Here is a 15,285-nt window from a genome sequence, read left to right as displayed (position 1 = left end):
TGGTATATTTTTGAATGGCATTAAGCATGGTGTGTGTGTGTGTGTGTGTGTGTGTGAGAGAGAGAGAGAGAGACAGAGAGAGAGAGAGAGAGAGAATATATATAACATATATGTTATATATGTTATATATGTGTATACATGTATATATGTGTATACATGTATATATGTTATATATGTGTATACATGTATATATGTGTGTATATATGTATACATACATACATACATACATATATATATATATAAGAAAAAAAAGAACCAAACTATCAAAGCTGCATGGTAGTCAAGTGGCCATTTCCTTCCTTTCTACTCATTTACACCTTTGAAAAATACGACTGGAGGAAAAATACCACTAGCTTAGCCTGGGAATGAAAATCAAGTTCTTTAACACCCCCCGGTCCCCAAGCCAGTGTTCTTGCCATGGCACCTCAATGGATGTTTGAGGTAAGTTGCCCCTGTGGGAGCTGGATTGGAAGGCACCATGTCATGTGGTTAAAAGATTAGAGTCCGGCTGATGCATTCAAATCACTAATCAGTATCAGATCACAGTAACCGTGCAGTTATTATTGGGGTGACCTTCAGAAAGTCACTGAACTTTTCTGTGCTTCTGGTTAAATATGGAAAATAGCTCCACTTACTACATAGCAGTGGTGAGAATTCACCTGAATCATGCATTAGGGTATGACTTAGAACTACAGAAGGTGAATAGAATGGGAGATGAATAATAGGAGAGGTTTAGTGCTGGGAGCTCAACTCCTCTCTGAACCCCAGAAGCCCTGCACAAATCAGACCCACCCTTGCTGAATCAAAGAATGAACTAACAAACAAATTAACGTTTAAAGGAAAAGACCCCCATTTGCATCATCCAGAATATCCAGCCAATCAAGTAGGTAAATTCTTCGACAACCACCATCAACAATAACACCCAGTGATAGTTTCTTTGAACTTGATGACATCCAACAGGTCTCTATTGTCTAAGGGAAAAGGGGAAAAAAGACTTACAGACCATACGTTATGCAAACATACAGAATAAACACTCTCATTCAACGTGAGAAACATCCTTATGTGGATGATTGAGAATTCAATGAAATACAACCTTTTCTAAATGTTTGACTCCTAGCAATAAAACCCCAATGCCTCAAAACATCTGCATTAGGGAAAAGAACAGAAACTCACTCTACACAAAAAGATCAGAGGTGAAGTCACGACATGGGGTGGTGTGGGGGTCACCACCCTTGGGGAAGCACCTTCATCCACTGAAGACTTGCCCCCAGAGATAGCAGGGGCAACGTCATTAAGGGCAAAAATGACAGCATAGATGATTCACGTTTGAATGGCCTCGCCATTATTTTAACACTCTCTTCTGGGAAATCTGAGCGTGAAACAGGCCCCACCTATTTCTCCACAGGCTGTTGGTAAACTGGATGTGTTTGGGTGCAAGCTTGGTTCTCTCTCCTCGGACAGTGCAGACGCAGTGAGGTTTGGTCGAGTCTACATACTGCTGGCCAGAAGGGCCCAGCTGGCCACAGGGACTGCAATGGGGGGCCCGAACCCTCACCCGTGGCAGCAGAGATACATGCACGAGTCTCCTGGAGCCCAACCTTTCCCGGGGGGCCCACGGGAGGGCTTGTTTCCACTCCCTGCCCACACACCCCGCCTCCCACCCCCTCCCCCTCGCACCCCAGCGCCCAGGCCCAGGGTGCCCTCCTCGGTACTCACTCCCACTCTTTGCGCCGGGCCTGCGGGGTGCTCTGCATCTTGTGCGCCTCGTGGGCCTTGATGATGTCGCGCTGTTCGATGAGGCCCCCACGCCGCCGCTTCATCACCTCGGGGCTCACGGGGAGAAAGGGGCTGGAGCCCTCCCGGCCTGAGCCCTCGCCCTCCTGCACCGGGAAGAAGTTGTCGAAGCCGGAGGCCGCAGTGTGCGGGGAGGCCGGCAGCATGCCCACCTCCTCGGAGGCGTCGGCCTCGAGCAGGGCGCTCTGCTGGGGCCGCCATGCCTCCTCCTCAGGCAGCGCCAGCACGTGGCGGCGGCGGTAGCCCGCGGCCCCGGGCTCAGGGCTCCCCGCGGCCGGGCAGGGGGCTGGCTCGGGCAGCCTGCGGCCGGGACTCAGTCCACGCATCTCGGGCACCATCACAGAACATTGCTCTGCGAGGGGGTCGGGCGAGAGATAAGGGGTGGAGGGATTGGAGGAGGGGTGGGCATGAGGGAAATAGAAAAGAGAGAGAGTTAATGACTGATGTGGACTCCAGGACAGGCCATGTGATGCAGCTTCCACAATTCCAAACCCCGCCCAGAAACACGCACACGGGAGGAACTCGATGAAGATAGTTAACACAGAAGCTTCCACGGTGGACCAGACTGGGAGCCAGGCGTAGAGAGCCTGAGTAGACTGGATTTGGGGCCTCACTCTCTAGAGCAGAGTGAACTTCACTGTTTAGTGCAGAAGACCAATGTTAAATAATTAACAGATGCACCCACTATAAAAGTCTCAGGGTGCCAGGGTAAGGACTGAAGAATGCTACAGGTTGTCTTTCTCAGTCCCTCTGGGACAGCTTACTATTCTCTCCCACTTGCCTTGAAGGAATTCCTCTTCCCAAGTCTTTACTTTTCTCTGGAAGTCCCACTTGCTGCCCTCACTCTGACACCCCTTCCAGCCCCAGAACTGGTTCCCTATGGGGTCTCTCCCCTTATTTAATGCCTGCATCATGGGGAGGGCAGGGCAGATTGGGAATCAGGGCCCTCCACTTGACTCTTTTCTGTGTCAAGGAGGACAAGGCCCACTTTGTCTCTGAAAGTCGTGTTCTTGCAGTGAACATTGAGGGCTCCCCATACACTAGGCACCAAGATGAGCATCCTCCTCACGGGAAAGACACTGGTTTTGACCACAGACGTGTGGTGATGGAGGTGGGGCTGCTCCCTACTTGGGCTCATAGGCAAATGCACCTGCCTGGAGTGGGGCGCTGGACAGGACTCTGGAGGAAATGACTCGTAGGCTGTGTTTAAACCAGGAGAGGGAACAGGAGAGGAGCACAGAGAGCATGTCTGCAGAGGATTTAGGGAACTCTCAGATTCAGAAAGCATTCTGGGGGAGAGTCCTCCCGGTTTGAGAGAACTTGAACTTACCGCCTTTCACAGACCTCTGTCTCACGCTCAATCAAAAGCCCAACACCTGAACTCCCAGCCTCTCCTCACCCATATTCCAAACCACATCCCAGGTGGCTCAAGGGACACAAACATGAGCACTGAGCTCTAAGTGCCAATGACATGCCTATTCAGAGGACCCTGACACCCACATACCTCAGTCAGCACTCAATGAGCACTCCCTGCTGCAGGGTTATGCAGTTATTATTGGGGTGACCTTGCTGGGTGCCCAGAGGGTATGTAGTTATTATTGAGGTGACCTGCTGGGCACCCTGGAGATCTCTTTCAGGGTGCTGCCCTCCAGACCCTGCCCTGCCTTGCCTGGGCTGCATTGTTATTCATATAAAATCACAAAAACAAAGTATTAAAATGGACAGGACTGTTAACAGCCTAACCATATCATTTTATAGGGGAGAGATCTGCAGTCCAGAGTGTAGAGTTGTGCCCAGGATCACAAAGCCAGTAAAAGTCAGTTCTATGAGTGAAACCATCCGGTATTTTTACTTTTCTTTCTGGCTTATTTCACTAAGTATGATCCCTTCCATCCATGTTGCTGCAAAAGGCATGTGTTTATTTACTTTTTTTTTTTTTGGTTGCTGAGTAATATTCCATTGTGTATCTGTACCACTCTTTTTAATCTAGTCATCCACTTTGGGCATTTGGGCTGTTTCTATGTCTTTCCTATTGTGAACAAAGCAGCAATAAACATGGGGGTGCAGATGTAAAAAATAAATAAATAAAGTCAGTTCGGGGAGAGAATTCTGCTCCCAAATCCCAGCTCAAAGCTCTTTCCGTTATCCGGATCACACTGAACCCACAGACGCCTCTCCTGACATCTACTCTGAGGAAGCAGAAAGAGAAGGGTGATCCTAGTGTTGATGTAGTAAAACTGACGTCACTTTAAGTAGACCCCAACGTCCCTGGAAAGTGGGCCCAAAGCTATGGTCCTCATTTGTCTCCTCTTGCATTTCTAGCATCTAAACTGGTCTTTGCAGCCCTGCCGTTACCGTACCCCAAAGACTCCGGCCAGACTCGCATGGAGGATGCAAGGATATGCTGATCACCACCAGATATCCAACCACTAATGCAGGGTCAAGACTGCAGCAAGAGGGAAGGCAGAGGATCAGGATGGATGCCCAGGTAGGGAGGAGAAATGAAGGAGAAAAATACATTTCTAGCAGTTGGGTGGGTCCCTAGAAAGAGTGATTCATGTTCCTCACGTTGTCATTCCGTCTCAACTCCGCTTGATGGATTTTAAATTTATCCTTCATTCCTACGATGTTTAAATGTCTCTCCCTCCCCCCACACACTGACGCTCCCCTCCCCAGCTCTGGCACTCCAGCACGCTCAGCTTCTGCCCCCGCGGTCCCTCTCCCTCCTGTCCTTCCAGGGGGACGTTTCCTGGACCACAGCCCAGCTCGCTTAGGGTCAACACAGCCTGGCTCCTGGCCTCTGCTGCCTGGCCAGCCCACCTTCTCATTCCTGAATGGATTTCCCCTTCCCAGACACTTTGCCAATTGAATCACATCTTTGCCAAAATTATAGCAGCAATAATAGGCACTGCAGAGCTTTTGCTTCCACGGAATCAATTTTATGAATATCAAAACATGAAATTATCTCATCTTTCCTTTAAGAATTCCTGTTAAACAACCCTTCTATTATTGATATAAATGTTCATCAGGGGAATCTGTCACCCCCACTGCCTGCCAAGCCACCCAGACCTCAGGTCTGGCTACCATCAAGCTGAGGGAACATCTTCCATCCCAGGCAATTTAGACAAGACGGAGTCTACACATTTCAGGGAGGGACACTACTCTATATTTAGCTTGCCCCAACCCCCAAATTCTGGCATTCCATGAGTTCCTTGAGATCAGAGATTTTGTCCTATCTTTCTGTATCTAGCATCTAGCACTGAGATCAAAACATAGGTGGCTGCATTCACAGCACTAATTGCCAAATATTTGGTCCTCTCCTTTCCTGGGTGCACTTCCAGGTGGTTCTGTGAGGTCATGTGACATTCTGGAGTGATGCATGTCACTTCAAGGCTCAGCATTGATATGACCATATCAGAGCTCTAGAGATCTGGGTCTGGGGTGGGGGGCTGATAAAATGACCAGATAGACAAAGTATTTTAGACTTTAAAGGCCACACCATCCCTGTTGCAGTTACTCAAAATCTGTTGTGTAGCATGAAAGCAACCAGACAATACGTAAATGAATAGGTCTGGCTATGCTCTGATAAAACACTGGCCTTTCAGCTTTGTCTCTTGGGCCCCATCATTGTCGCACCATCTTTGCCCACAGGAGTACCACAGTATCAGGCAAAAAGAGGAAACCTACAAAGTTGAATCAAAGATGAGCACACCACATAAAAAAATTCCTGGGGGCAAAGTACCATCCTGTGACCCACATCCCCACCCTTTCATGGAAGGAAATCAGACCTTGCTGACCCAAGAACAAGCTGATGAAAGGCCCAGTGCTTCTGTCTCACACCTCAACCCCTGTTTCCCCCACCTCTCTCCTTATTTTTTATCGCTATGTTTGGTCAATGGTCAGGGAGCATGGTTTTAAAAAATCCTCAGGGGTCCCTAAGGAGGAAGAGGACTGAGGGGCACACTTGCAACCCAGAAGCTCCATGCAAACTCCTCTTTTGCTTGTTAGGGTGCTTGGGGTGGCAGAGTAAGTGGCTACCCCACACCTAAACTATGCACCCTGCCTTGCCAAAGATGTCTGAGCCGAGAGTTACACTACTGCTGCCTTTGAAATGTCTCTAAATTTACTCCCTTCCAGAGTCAGTGTCAAAGAGGTCTTTTGCCACCAGGGAATGTCATGTTCTTGGCACCATATTCCCTTTGTATCCTATTAAGAGGTTTCCTTTCCATTCATCTACTTTTGATTGCCTTACAAATGATGGCCATGCATCTCTATGGCATGTCTGCGCCACTCAGACTCAACTGATGAGTGCTGTGTAGGGACCCACATCTTCCTCTCAGGAGCCTCATGCCCATCCCACCTCCACCACTCAGAACACTTGCTTTTTCCAGCTCCGTACTGAACAATGAGTGGACCAGGGAGTTGACAGAGCTTAAGTTCTTGTGAAGTTTCTGACTTCATACCCTGAAAGCTTTGGGTTTGACAAGGAGGAACTCGCCACTGCATACAACAGAAGTAGCCTGGAGAGGGTGAACAGAAGTGGGCCCTAAAAGTACTGATTGGCACACAGATGTCCCAACACTAGCCTGAGCTGTCTTGGTCCTGTTCCCTCAGTCAGTCCCATGTGAGAAGAAAACAGAAGGTTCCAGTTCTCTGAAAAATCATAAGAAGAAAATCACTTTCACGATGTGATACTACACAGTAGAGACCCCATGCCTGAAAAGTATTCTTAGAGAAAAGAACTGATAGAGTTAATGGGTTTCCTTCCCAGCAAAAGAGAAGGCAGATATAACCCTACTTATTGTCCACAGCCACCTGATTAGAGAGGAAATATTCCTGGCACAGAAATAAATGTCCACCTAAGGGTTTTAAGTAAATCAGCCTGCTGCCAGACTACGACAGGAAAAGGAAAAGCTGGAAGTTATTTTCATTTGCTGCGGTCTTCTAAGGTGGTAGTTCTCAAGCCCTAGTATATACCATAATTATCTACCTTGCTGGTTTCTCAATGCAGATTCCTGGGGCAAGTCTCCAGAAAGTGGCATGCAGTAGAATTTGGGTAGACCCAGGAATCTGCATTTTTAATAAATACCCTTCCTCAAAGTGATATCTTGAATAATACTGTCCTAAAAACAGCATCTGATCCTGAGAAGTTGTGCTAAGTTGGAAAGAGGGGTTGTCTGGATGAATTTGGATGTGAAAGCCCCCTGAGATAGTGTCTTTCTCTCCCACTTTCAGTCCATATCATGAAATAAACTCACCAAAACACACCCAGGAGGCATTCCTTGGTCTACCCCCACCCCCTACAAAAATTCTATCCTCCCCAGGACTGGCACTGATTTTGCCCATCCCACATTCCTCTCCTTAAGTCTGTGTTGTTATGGTGACTGTTCAACGATGGGCTAATGTCCAACACAATTTGACAGGCTGGTACATTTTGAACATAAACCAGGACCCAAGGAAAACACTTTGCATCAAATATGGAGCCATTATCAGATCCATTGCTGTCCCCATAGAGGAGTCAAAGAGTTAGGAATCTGCTGCCAGAAGCTCTGGGTTTGGGTAGAATTCTGCAATTTATTACTTGCATTACTGAGTCGAGTAACCTCCTTTAGATCAGCTTCCTCACCTGAACACAGGTCAGTACTCTCACCTGTCCTCCAGAAGTCTGTGGTGAGAACCAATTCAGATAGCATGTTGGAAAGAAGGTGGAGACTAGAAATTATGTAAATATGGAGGAGAGAGTTGGGGGTAGGAGCCTGCAAGCTGGAGAGAGGCTGCCTGGGTCTGAATCCCCCTTCCCTCTCACCAACCAAATCCATGGGCAGATGACAAGACTTTTATCACCACATCTATGAAATGGTCATGGGGAACTTGAACGTCATAATGCTGTTGTACGAACCTGAATACTGAAGCACCTAGAACAGTACCTGACAAAAATGCCTAATATATATTAGCTGTCATTTTTATTATATAACATTACTTATTTTTTAAGAGTATAGTCATGCATTGCTTAACTACATTTCAGTCAATGATGGGCCCCATATACAATGAGGTCCTGATAGGCTGGACCCTGTAGCTCGGGTTGCTATAAGCTGTACCATCTAGGTTTGTGTAATTACACTCAGCATTTGCACAATTGAAATAACCTTATGACACACTTCATAGGACACATTCCCATTATTAAGTAGCATGTGATTAAGTAATGCTAGCAAACAACCCTACAGTATCTGTGACTTTATACAGTAAAGTTTTATTTTTCTCTCATGTCACAGTCTAAGAAGACAAGTTGTCTTGGAAAATAGAAAAGAGAGGCTCGGTTCCATATAGCCACTCAGGGACTTTGGTTCCTTATATTCAGTGTCATTTTTCACCTCTTAAGGAGTGACAATGATTTTTTTTTTTTTATAAAAGATCAGGTCATGGCCCTCCCTGGTGGCGCAGCGGGTTAAAACACAGCACTGAGAATCTAAAGCCACTTCCGCATGAGTTTGATTCCCGCCTGCCCCGGAGGTGACCACATGGCGCGGCAGACCTCTCCTGACCGCCCGCTGCTCCCCTCAGCAGTGTACTTCGTTGATCTGCCTGTTCTGTTCCCCACTCTGTCTCTGGTGAAGCCTCTCATCGCCCCTGAGCCTCTGGCCTGTACCCAGTTCTGTCTGCACAAAATAAATAAATCTTTTAAAAAAAAAAAAAAAGATCAGGTCATAAGGTAGTTTAGGTTTTATAGGCCATGAAGTCTCATCTGCAACTCATCAACTCTATCTTTGTAGCATGAAAGCAGCCATTAACAACACGTAGACAAATACCTATGGCTGTGTTGCAATAAAACTTTATTTACAAAACCAAGCAGCTAATACCTAAAATGGGCCTTAGAATCCTCCTCCAAGTTTTTCTTCTCCAGCCTGGACATAAAGGAAAAAGTACTTGGACTATCTTGCAAGAGGACTAGAGACCCAGCTTAGCAATGTTATATATTACTTTTTCTATATCCTACGAACAGGAACTCAGTCCTCTGGCCTGCTCAATCGCAATGTAGTAGAAATGTCATTTCTCCATGTGCCAAGGAAGAAACAGTAAAAACCAACATAGTAATAAAAGCACAGCAGTCTCCATTACACTACCACCGTTTGTACCATTGATTTAAATGCAAAAATAAATACAATTGCAAATTCCCATAAATATATCAACTATACTGAATACTAAGATAGTAATCAATTGCTAAAAATTAGCCACATCACAATGTGTACAGAGCTATAAGAACCAATATATTTTATGTAAAAGAAAAAGGAGGAACCCCAAATGTGACACTCAGTTTGCCAAAGAATCCTGATAATTTGAAAAACAAGACCTCAAAAATATAAAATATTGGTGGATCCCAATCAATGATGTAGCTGGCTCACCTCACAGATAAACCTAGCTCTACAAGCCTTTAATTATTGACCCCTAACACACACCAGTCTTTCAGCTATAGGAAAGCAGAAACTACATTTGTTTTATTTACCACTATATCCCTCACACCTGGTCCTCATAGACATTCAGTAAATATTTATAAAAGGAAGGAATGTGAGAGAAAGGAAAGGATGGAAAGCAAAGAGAAGGGTGATGATCTGCCATTTCCCATACAATAATTTTGCTGTTGTAAATTAATCCTCTTTAAGAATCAGCTTCTGCAGAAATCCTTACAACTACACTTGAGTGGGCAGGAGTGGTATTGAGAGCCTTTTGTTTGCAGTGTTCCAATTTGCTTAAATATTCACCTATGCAAGTTGTTTTGTTTTGTTTTTTTTAAGATTTATTTATTTATTTGTGCATACAGAACTGGGGTACAGGCCAGAGGTGCAGGGGCGGTGAGAGGCTTCACCAGAGACAGAGCAGGGAGCAGAACAGGCAGATCGACGAAGTACTCTGCTGAGGGGAGCAGCGGGTGGGTCAGGAGAGGTCTGCCGCGCCATGTGGATCTCCTCAGGGCAGGAGGGGATCGAACTCATGCGGAAGTGGCCTAAGCTTCTTTTGCAGTGCATTAACCCGCTGCACCACCAGGGAGGGCCTAATAGGCTAGTTGTTTTAAGATACTGCTTAGAGTCTCCACAGGACCTGCCTGCCTGACTTAGAGAAGCCAAGTTCTTTTTAACAGGGGAGGGGAGACTGAATACACCCCTGTGCAGAAATCGTAATAGCAAAGAACAACCGATTCATTCAACTAACATTTATTTATTGAGCACCTAGTATGTGTTGGGGACTGAGATAGGCACTGAAAGTTCTCTATGGTACCATAGCAGAAACCCAGAAAAAAACCCAAAAGCATAGGTGTAGCACACACACTTCAAAAGTCAAAATCTGGCAAACTTTTTAATAAAGAAAAAAACTACTATAGGAAGGAATACCTTGAGATTTCTTGAGTATTTGTGATTTTTCCAGGATTTGTTACCTCTGGTACTCCTATTTCTCTAAAGCACCCAGACATAGACAAAGACAACAGAAACATGTCCTTTATGTAAGGTCTTTAGAGACGAGAAAAATGCACAAGTACTCTTCAACTTGTTTCGGGAAGGGAGCGTGACCAGGAGACAACAATGCTATAGTTCAGAACAAAACAAAATGCCACAACCCCTTGAATTTGCACAAACAGAGTTGAGGTGCCACCATTGCCAGGCCTGGGCTAGAGGAGGGTTGTGGGCTGATGTCCAGGGGGCCACACGCATTCCCTGAAAGGTAATGGCCCACAGACCTCAGGGCCGGGCTCAGCCATGGAGTCCACAGTGCTGCAAATGTTTCTTCAACAGCTTCTTTTCTATCAAAACACTTCAACAATATCAACTAAGCGACAGTGGGGTCTCCAGCTCATGCCTAATAATGTCCCTCCTGCCCCCACAGACCAAGATGACTTGCCCCAATTTCCTGTAAGTTACTGCTGCTGTAAAGTGATGGGTGGGAGATGACACAGCCTGCGCAGCCAGACTGAGGCTCCTCGGTGAGCAGGATGCTGATACCAGTGCAGGCTGGGATCATCCCTCGCTCCAAGTGGGGAGCATGGTCTACACTGTCAGGGAGGGTCTGGATGGGCACCTAGAGAAAAGAGTGCAAAGCCCAGAGGCTGACATTCAAGTCTCTGCAATGTGGTTCCAAGGACAGGCCCCCAACCCCCATGGGGCTTGCATTTTGTTCAAACTGAGTCCTTGTGGGAGTGGCCTGCCCTTGCAGCTGCAGAGTCTGCTCTAACTCAGCCTCCGTGCTGCCTTCCTGGCGGTCTCGGTCCCATGAGAGACCTGCCTCAGGTCCCAGCTTTTGCCCAGCCTCCTCAGTCATGATCAAAGATGCAGAAAGGTTCAGAGAAGCCTACCGGCTTCCCAGACGAGGATCTGGATATTCAGAGCAGATGGAAAGGACAGACGGACACCTCCAAAACATACCTGATCTCAGAAGGTTTTGACTCTCTTCTTCATCCCACCTCCTTCTTCTCTGTGCTCTTCCTCCCTGTGCTTTCTAACTGCCCATTTTTATGCTTTTTCTTTCTGGTCATTTGTTGTGTAATTTTATCATATAATGACTCATAATGATATAATAATTAACCTGTCTTTTAAGCAGAAGAATTCGTTGAGAACAAATTTGCATTTCCAGGGATAATATGACCTGAAGGATTTTTTTTTTTTTTTGGCTCCACAAATATACAAAGTGCACTGTGTCAGCGTGTAATCAAAACCAGGGGTATAACTCACGCTGGTCAGATGAGCCCAACAAACACAGCAAAACTGAACATGCCTGCAGACCCCCAAGGAGCTAACAGGAAAATCCGCGGTATAATTATGGCTACCTCTTCGAGGTACCCAGCTGGTCCTTGTGTACAGTCTATCCAGTGTGGAGGGTGCCACCAGTTTCTAGGTAGACTAAGTCAGACAAGATAGCCCCACTTGTCAGTGATTATTTAAGGAAAGTACACATGACTCAAGTTACACCAATGATGTCAATGGGTAAAGCTTAAAGGGACTTCCAGGAACATTCTCCCACATTTTGTTTTTAATTCTCCCATTTTATTTATTGTTTGTTTACTTCTCAGCTTTAAGGGAAGACAGGAGAAAGCGGTATCCCTCTCTATGTTTACTGTCCTATAAAGCTGCGAACTGTGAAACTGCAGCCATTACTACCTCGCTGCCACATGGCCCACTCCAGTGGTGGGCCACAGGGCCACAAGAATCACAGCCTGGGGCACGGCCACCAGATTCAGTCAACCTGGAAACTCCCTACCTCTAGACCACCTCCCAGTGAAGCCAGTATAATTCCCTATAACTGAGGTCCACTTATTTGAGTTAGAATTCCATTGTTTGAACCACAATGCATGCTAACCAAAGGAGCCCTCATAGTCATCAGCACAATGATAAGATTCAATTACTCCACAAGTCTATTAATGCATTGAATTGTTTTGGCACAGCAAAAGGAATTCCCCTTGCAGACCTCAAATAAAAGATACATATATATGTATATATATATACATATATGTATAATGTATATATTATATATAATACATATATAGCATATATGAATATATAACATACATATGAATATATATAACATATATGGATATATATAACATATAGCATGTTATATATGTGACCTGGGGCAACGTTCCATTATTATATGACAATAGTAATAGACATGTGTGTGTGTATATATATATATACACATATATGTGTGTGTGTGTGTGTATATACATATATATATGATATGTTGGTTGCTGTTCAACTTTCATACATAAACTTCAGTCTGTAAAATTCTTGAGAGTAAGATTCTAAGAATCCTTAGTATATTGGAAAAATGACTCAACCCAAACTGAATAAAGTTAAATTCAATTGAGCAGCAGGAAGTTCAGGGTGGGGAAGTGAACACTGTAATTGGGTTTTATGGAAAAGGATTTGCTGCAATTAAGTACAAAAAGATTTAGTGGTCAAAGTAGACACCATCACCATCATTATCTTCATCAGTAAATATAATGGTATTCATTGAATTATTTTATGCCAGGTATTACATTAAGGGATCTTTTGTGCAATATATTCTTTACAGTTTCTTTTAATAATTGAAAAAAATATTAGGGAGCAATTAGTAGTTTTAACTCAGTTTTGCAAATGAGGATAACGAGACATAAAAGTGTTATGGAAGACCCCACGATCATTCAGCGGTAGAGCCTCTAATCTGGTTTTTTCTGACTCCAGATGCCATGCTGTCCTCCACTGCATGGCACAGGGCTCTAATAATGGGAATAATATCTCAATAATAATAGTGGTTACAATAACTTTCACTTGCTGAACACTTGCTTGAAGCAGTGGGTGTGGAGCCTGCATGGGTGCGGTGGGCTGACTGCAAGAGCAGGTGCGCAGCCTCTGCTTTAATATCTACAGGGACCTTGAAACCAGGCTCCAGAGCACGCCAAAAACAACTGTAGCTAACTATTGGGAGAAATCAAAAGTAACACTTGGGTTTTCAACTGGGAGGTGGGAGAGAGGGAAGGGCTGTGATCACCTCTTAGCCCCCTCATCACTCAAGAACTAACTGTGTTACTATTGTCATGTAATAATGGAACCTTGCCCCAGGTCACATAGCTAGTAAATACTGTGTGGACTTTGATATCTGACTCCTCACCCAATTGCTCGGGGAAGCCATCCTTTGAAGGAAGCTGAGGGCTTCGAGTCCTACCCCTTGGGTGCACCCCTGTTAGCTATTTGGTGACTGCAGAAACTGGCATGTGTCAGGGGGATGAGTTCATACACACTTGTGCAGATTCAACCTGCACCCCCAGGGTGCATGCCCTCCGCCTGGCTCTGACCTCATGCAGGTCTGCAGGGGAGAAGTTTTGTGGTCAGGGGCCCTTTCTAAGTAGCTTTGTTGAGCTGGAGCGAGAGCCCCCACCAGGAAGGATGGAGAGCAAGCTCTGGGACTTCCCAGAGGAGTGTAAAGGGGGAATGTGCTGTCACTCACTTTGTCACTTGATAGGAATTGAGTCACCCTGCTCTGGTATGAACCAAGGGAAAGTGGACAAATGAGGCGGGAGATGGGTCCTACCTCTTTGTCTGGTCCCTGGATTGTGTTTGGCCAACTTACCCCCAACCTCTAGCCGCCAGGGTCCTTACACCTCCAACGAGGTGTTACCTAATTCCTGACTCTCTTCACAATAGCCTACAAAAAATTCCATGCTTATGGCAAGCTTACTTTTCAATCCAAAAATTGAAAGGATTTGTTTCTGATTTGCAAAATTATGTATAAGCAGGTGTCATGTATTTACCAATTTTGAAAAAATATAATTATACAAAAGTGGGGTGCATCAGAAAGCATCAGATGACTGGCCCACCCAGTTAGTACACACATGCTCTAAGAGAGTCCATCTGCTGTTCTTCTGCCTCTGTTTCCACCCCAAACTTCAGTTCCCATAGTGCCAAGCTCTTAGCTAGAGGCAAAATGAAAATCAGCTATCTACAAGAGCATATGCTACGGTTCCAGTGTTTCAGGGCAGCGTCTCAAAACCAGGAGTCACATCTGCAGGAAGGGCAAGGAGAGGCCTTTGCTAGTTGTGGGCAATAGAGACTGGATGCTGTAAAGTCCACGGCAGCTTTTTCCTTCCTCCACACATTTACAGGCAACTTAGTCTAAGTCTCCTATACAAAAACCAGCGCCATTTTCACAGGGACTGTTTGAATTATCAACAACATGGAGAGCTCTGTGGCAAAAAGCCCTCTGTATCATATAAATTATAAACAATGTCTCCTTAAGCCAAGCACCATATGGGAAGCTTTATAAGCCCCTATCTTCTCTTCTCAACAAATTTTTGCGTTTTTGCATGAATTGCATCATTCATCTAGTCATTTATTCACCAACTACATGCCAAGCATTCTGCTGGGTCTCAGGGCTCAAAACAGACCAGTACACAAATTGTGACATGACATGTTTTTCCTTAATCAGGAAAAACAGAGGAAGGGGCTTGGAGTCACTAGAAGTCTCTGAGTGGTTGGGTAGGCTGCCAGGGACAGGGCATTTAGGCTGAGAACTGCGGTTATGTAAGAGTGAGCCGGGTCCAGGGGAGGGGGGAGGTGAGGTGGACTGCAATTTAAAAAGCAATGGTTGGGGTAGTTCTTTGTTGGAAAGGTGGCATTTGAGTAAAGTTGAAGGGAAGGAAGGAGTCAGCAATTCAGATATCTAGAAGCCAGCAAGGGGGGTGCACAGGTGCTTGTGAGGGAACATCTAGCATGTTCCAGGACTACTCAAGAGGCCAGTGTGGCTAAAGGAGAACTAGCAGGAGCTCGGGTAGGAGCTGTGATGGAGGGGCTATCATGGCGGACTTGGCCTTTGGCTCTGAGTGAAATGGGGTGACTTGGAGAGTTTTGAGCAGAGTATCCTATTTGAACATACTTGAGAATAGACGGTGAGGAGTTGCGGGGTGCTGGGAGGCCAGTTAGAAGCTATTAGAGCAATAATAAGGCAAGCCAGCCTGCTTCTTTTCTGGAGCCC

Source organism: Condylura cristata, unplaced genomic scaffold (genome assembly GCF_000260355.1).
Source record: "Condylura cristata isolate star-nosed mole 26May11 unplaced genomic scaffold, ConCri1.0 scaffold00024, whole genome shotgun sequence".
NCBI lineage: Eukaryota > Metazoa > Chordata > Mammalia > Eulipotyphla > Talpidae > Condylura > Condylura cristata.
This window is presented reverse-complemented; position numbering follows the sequence as displayed.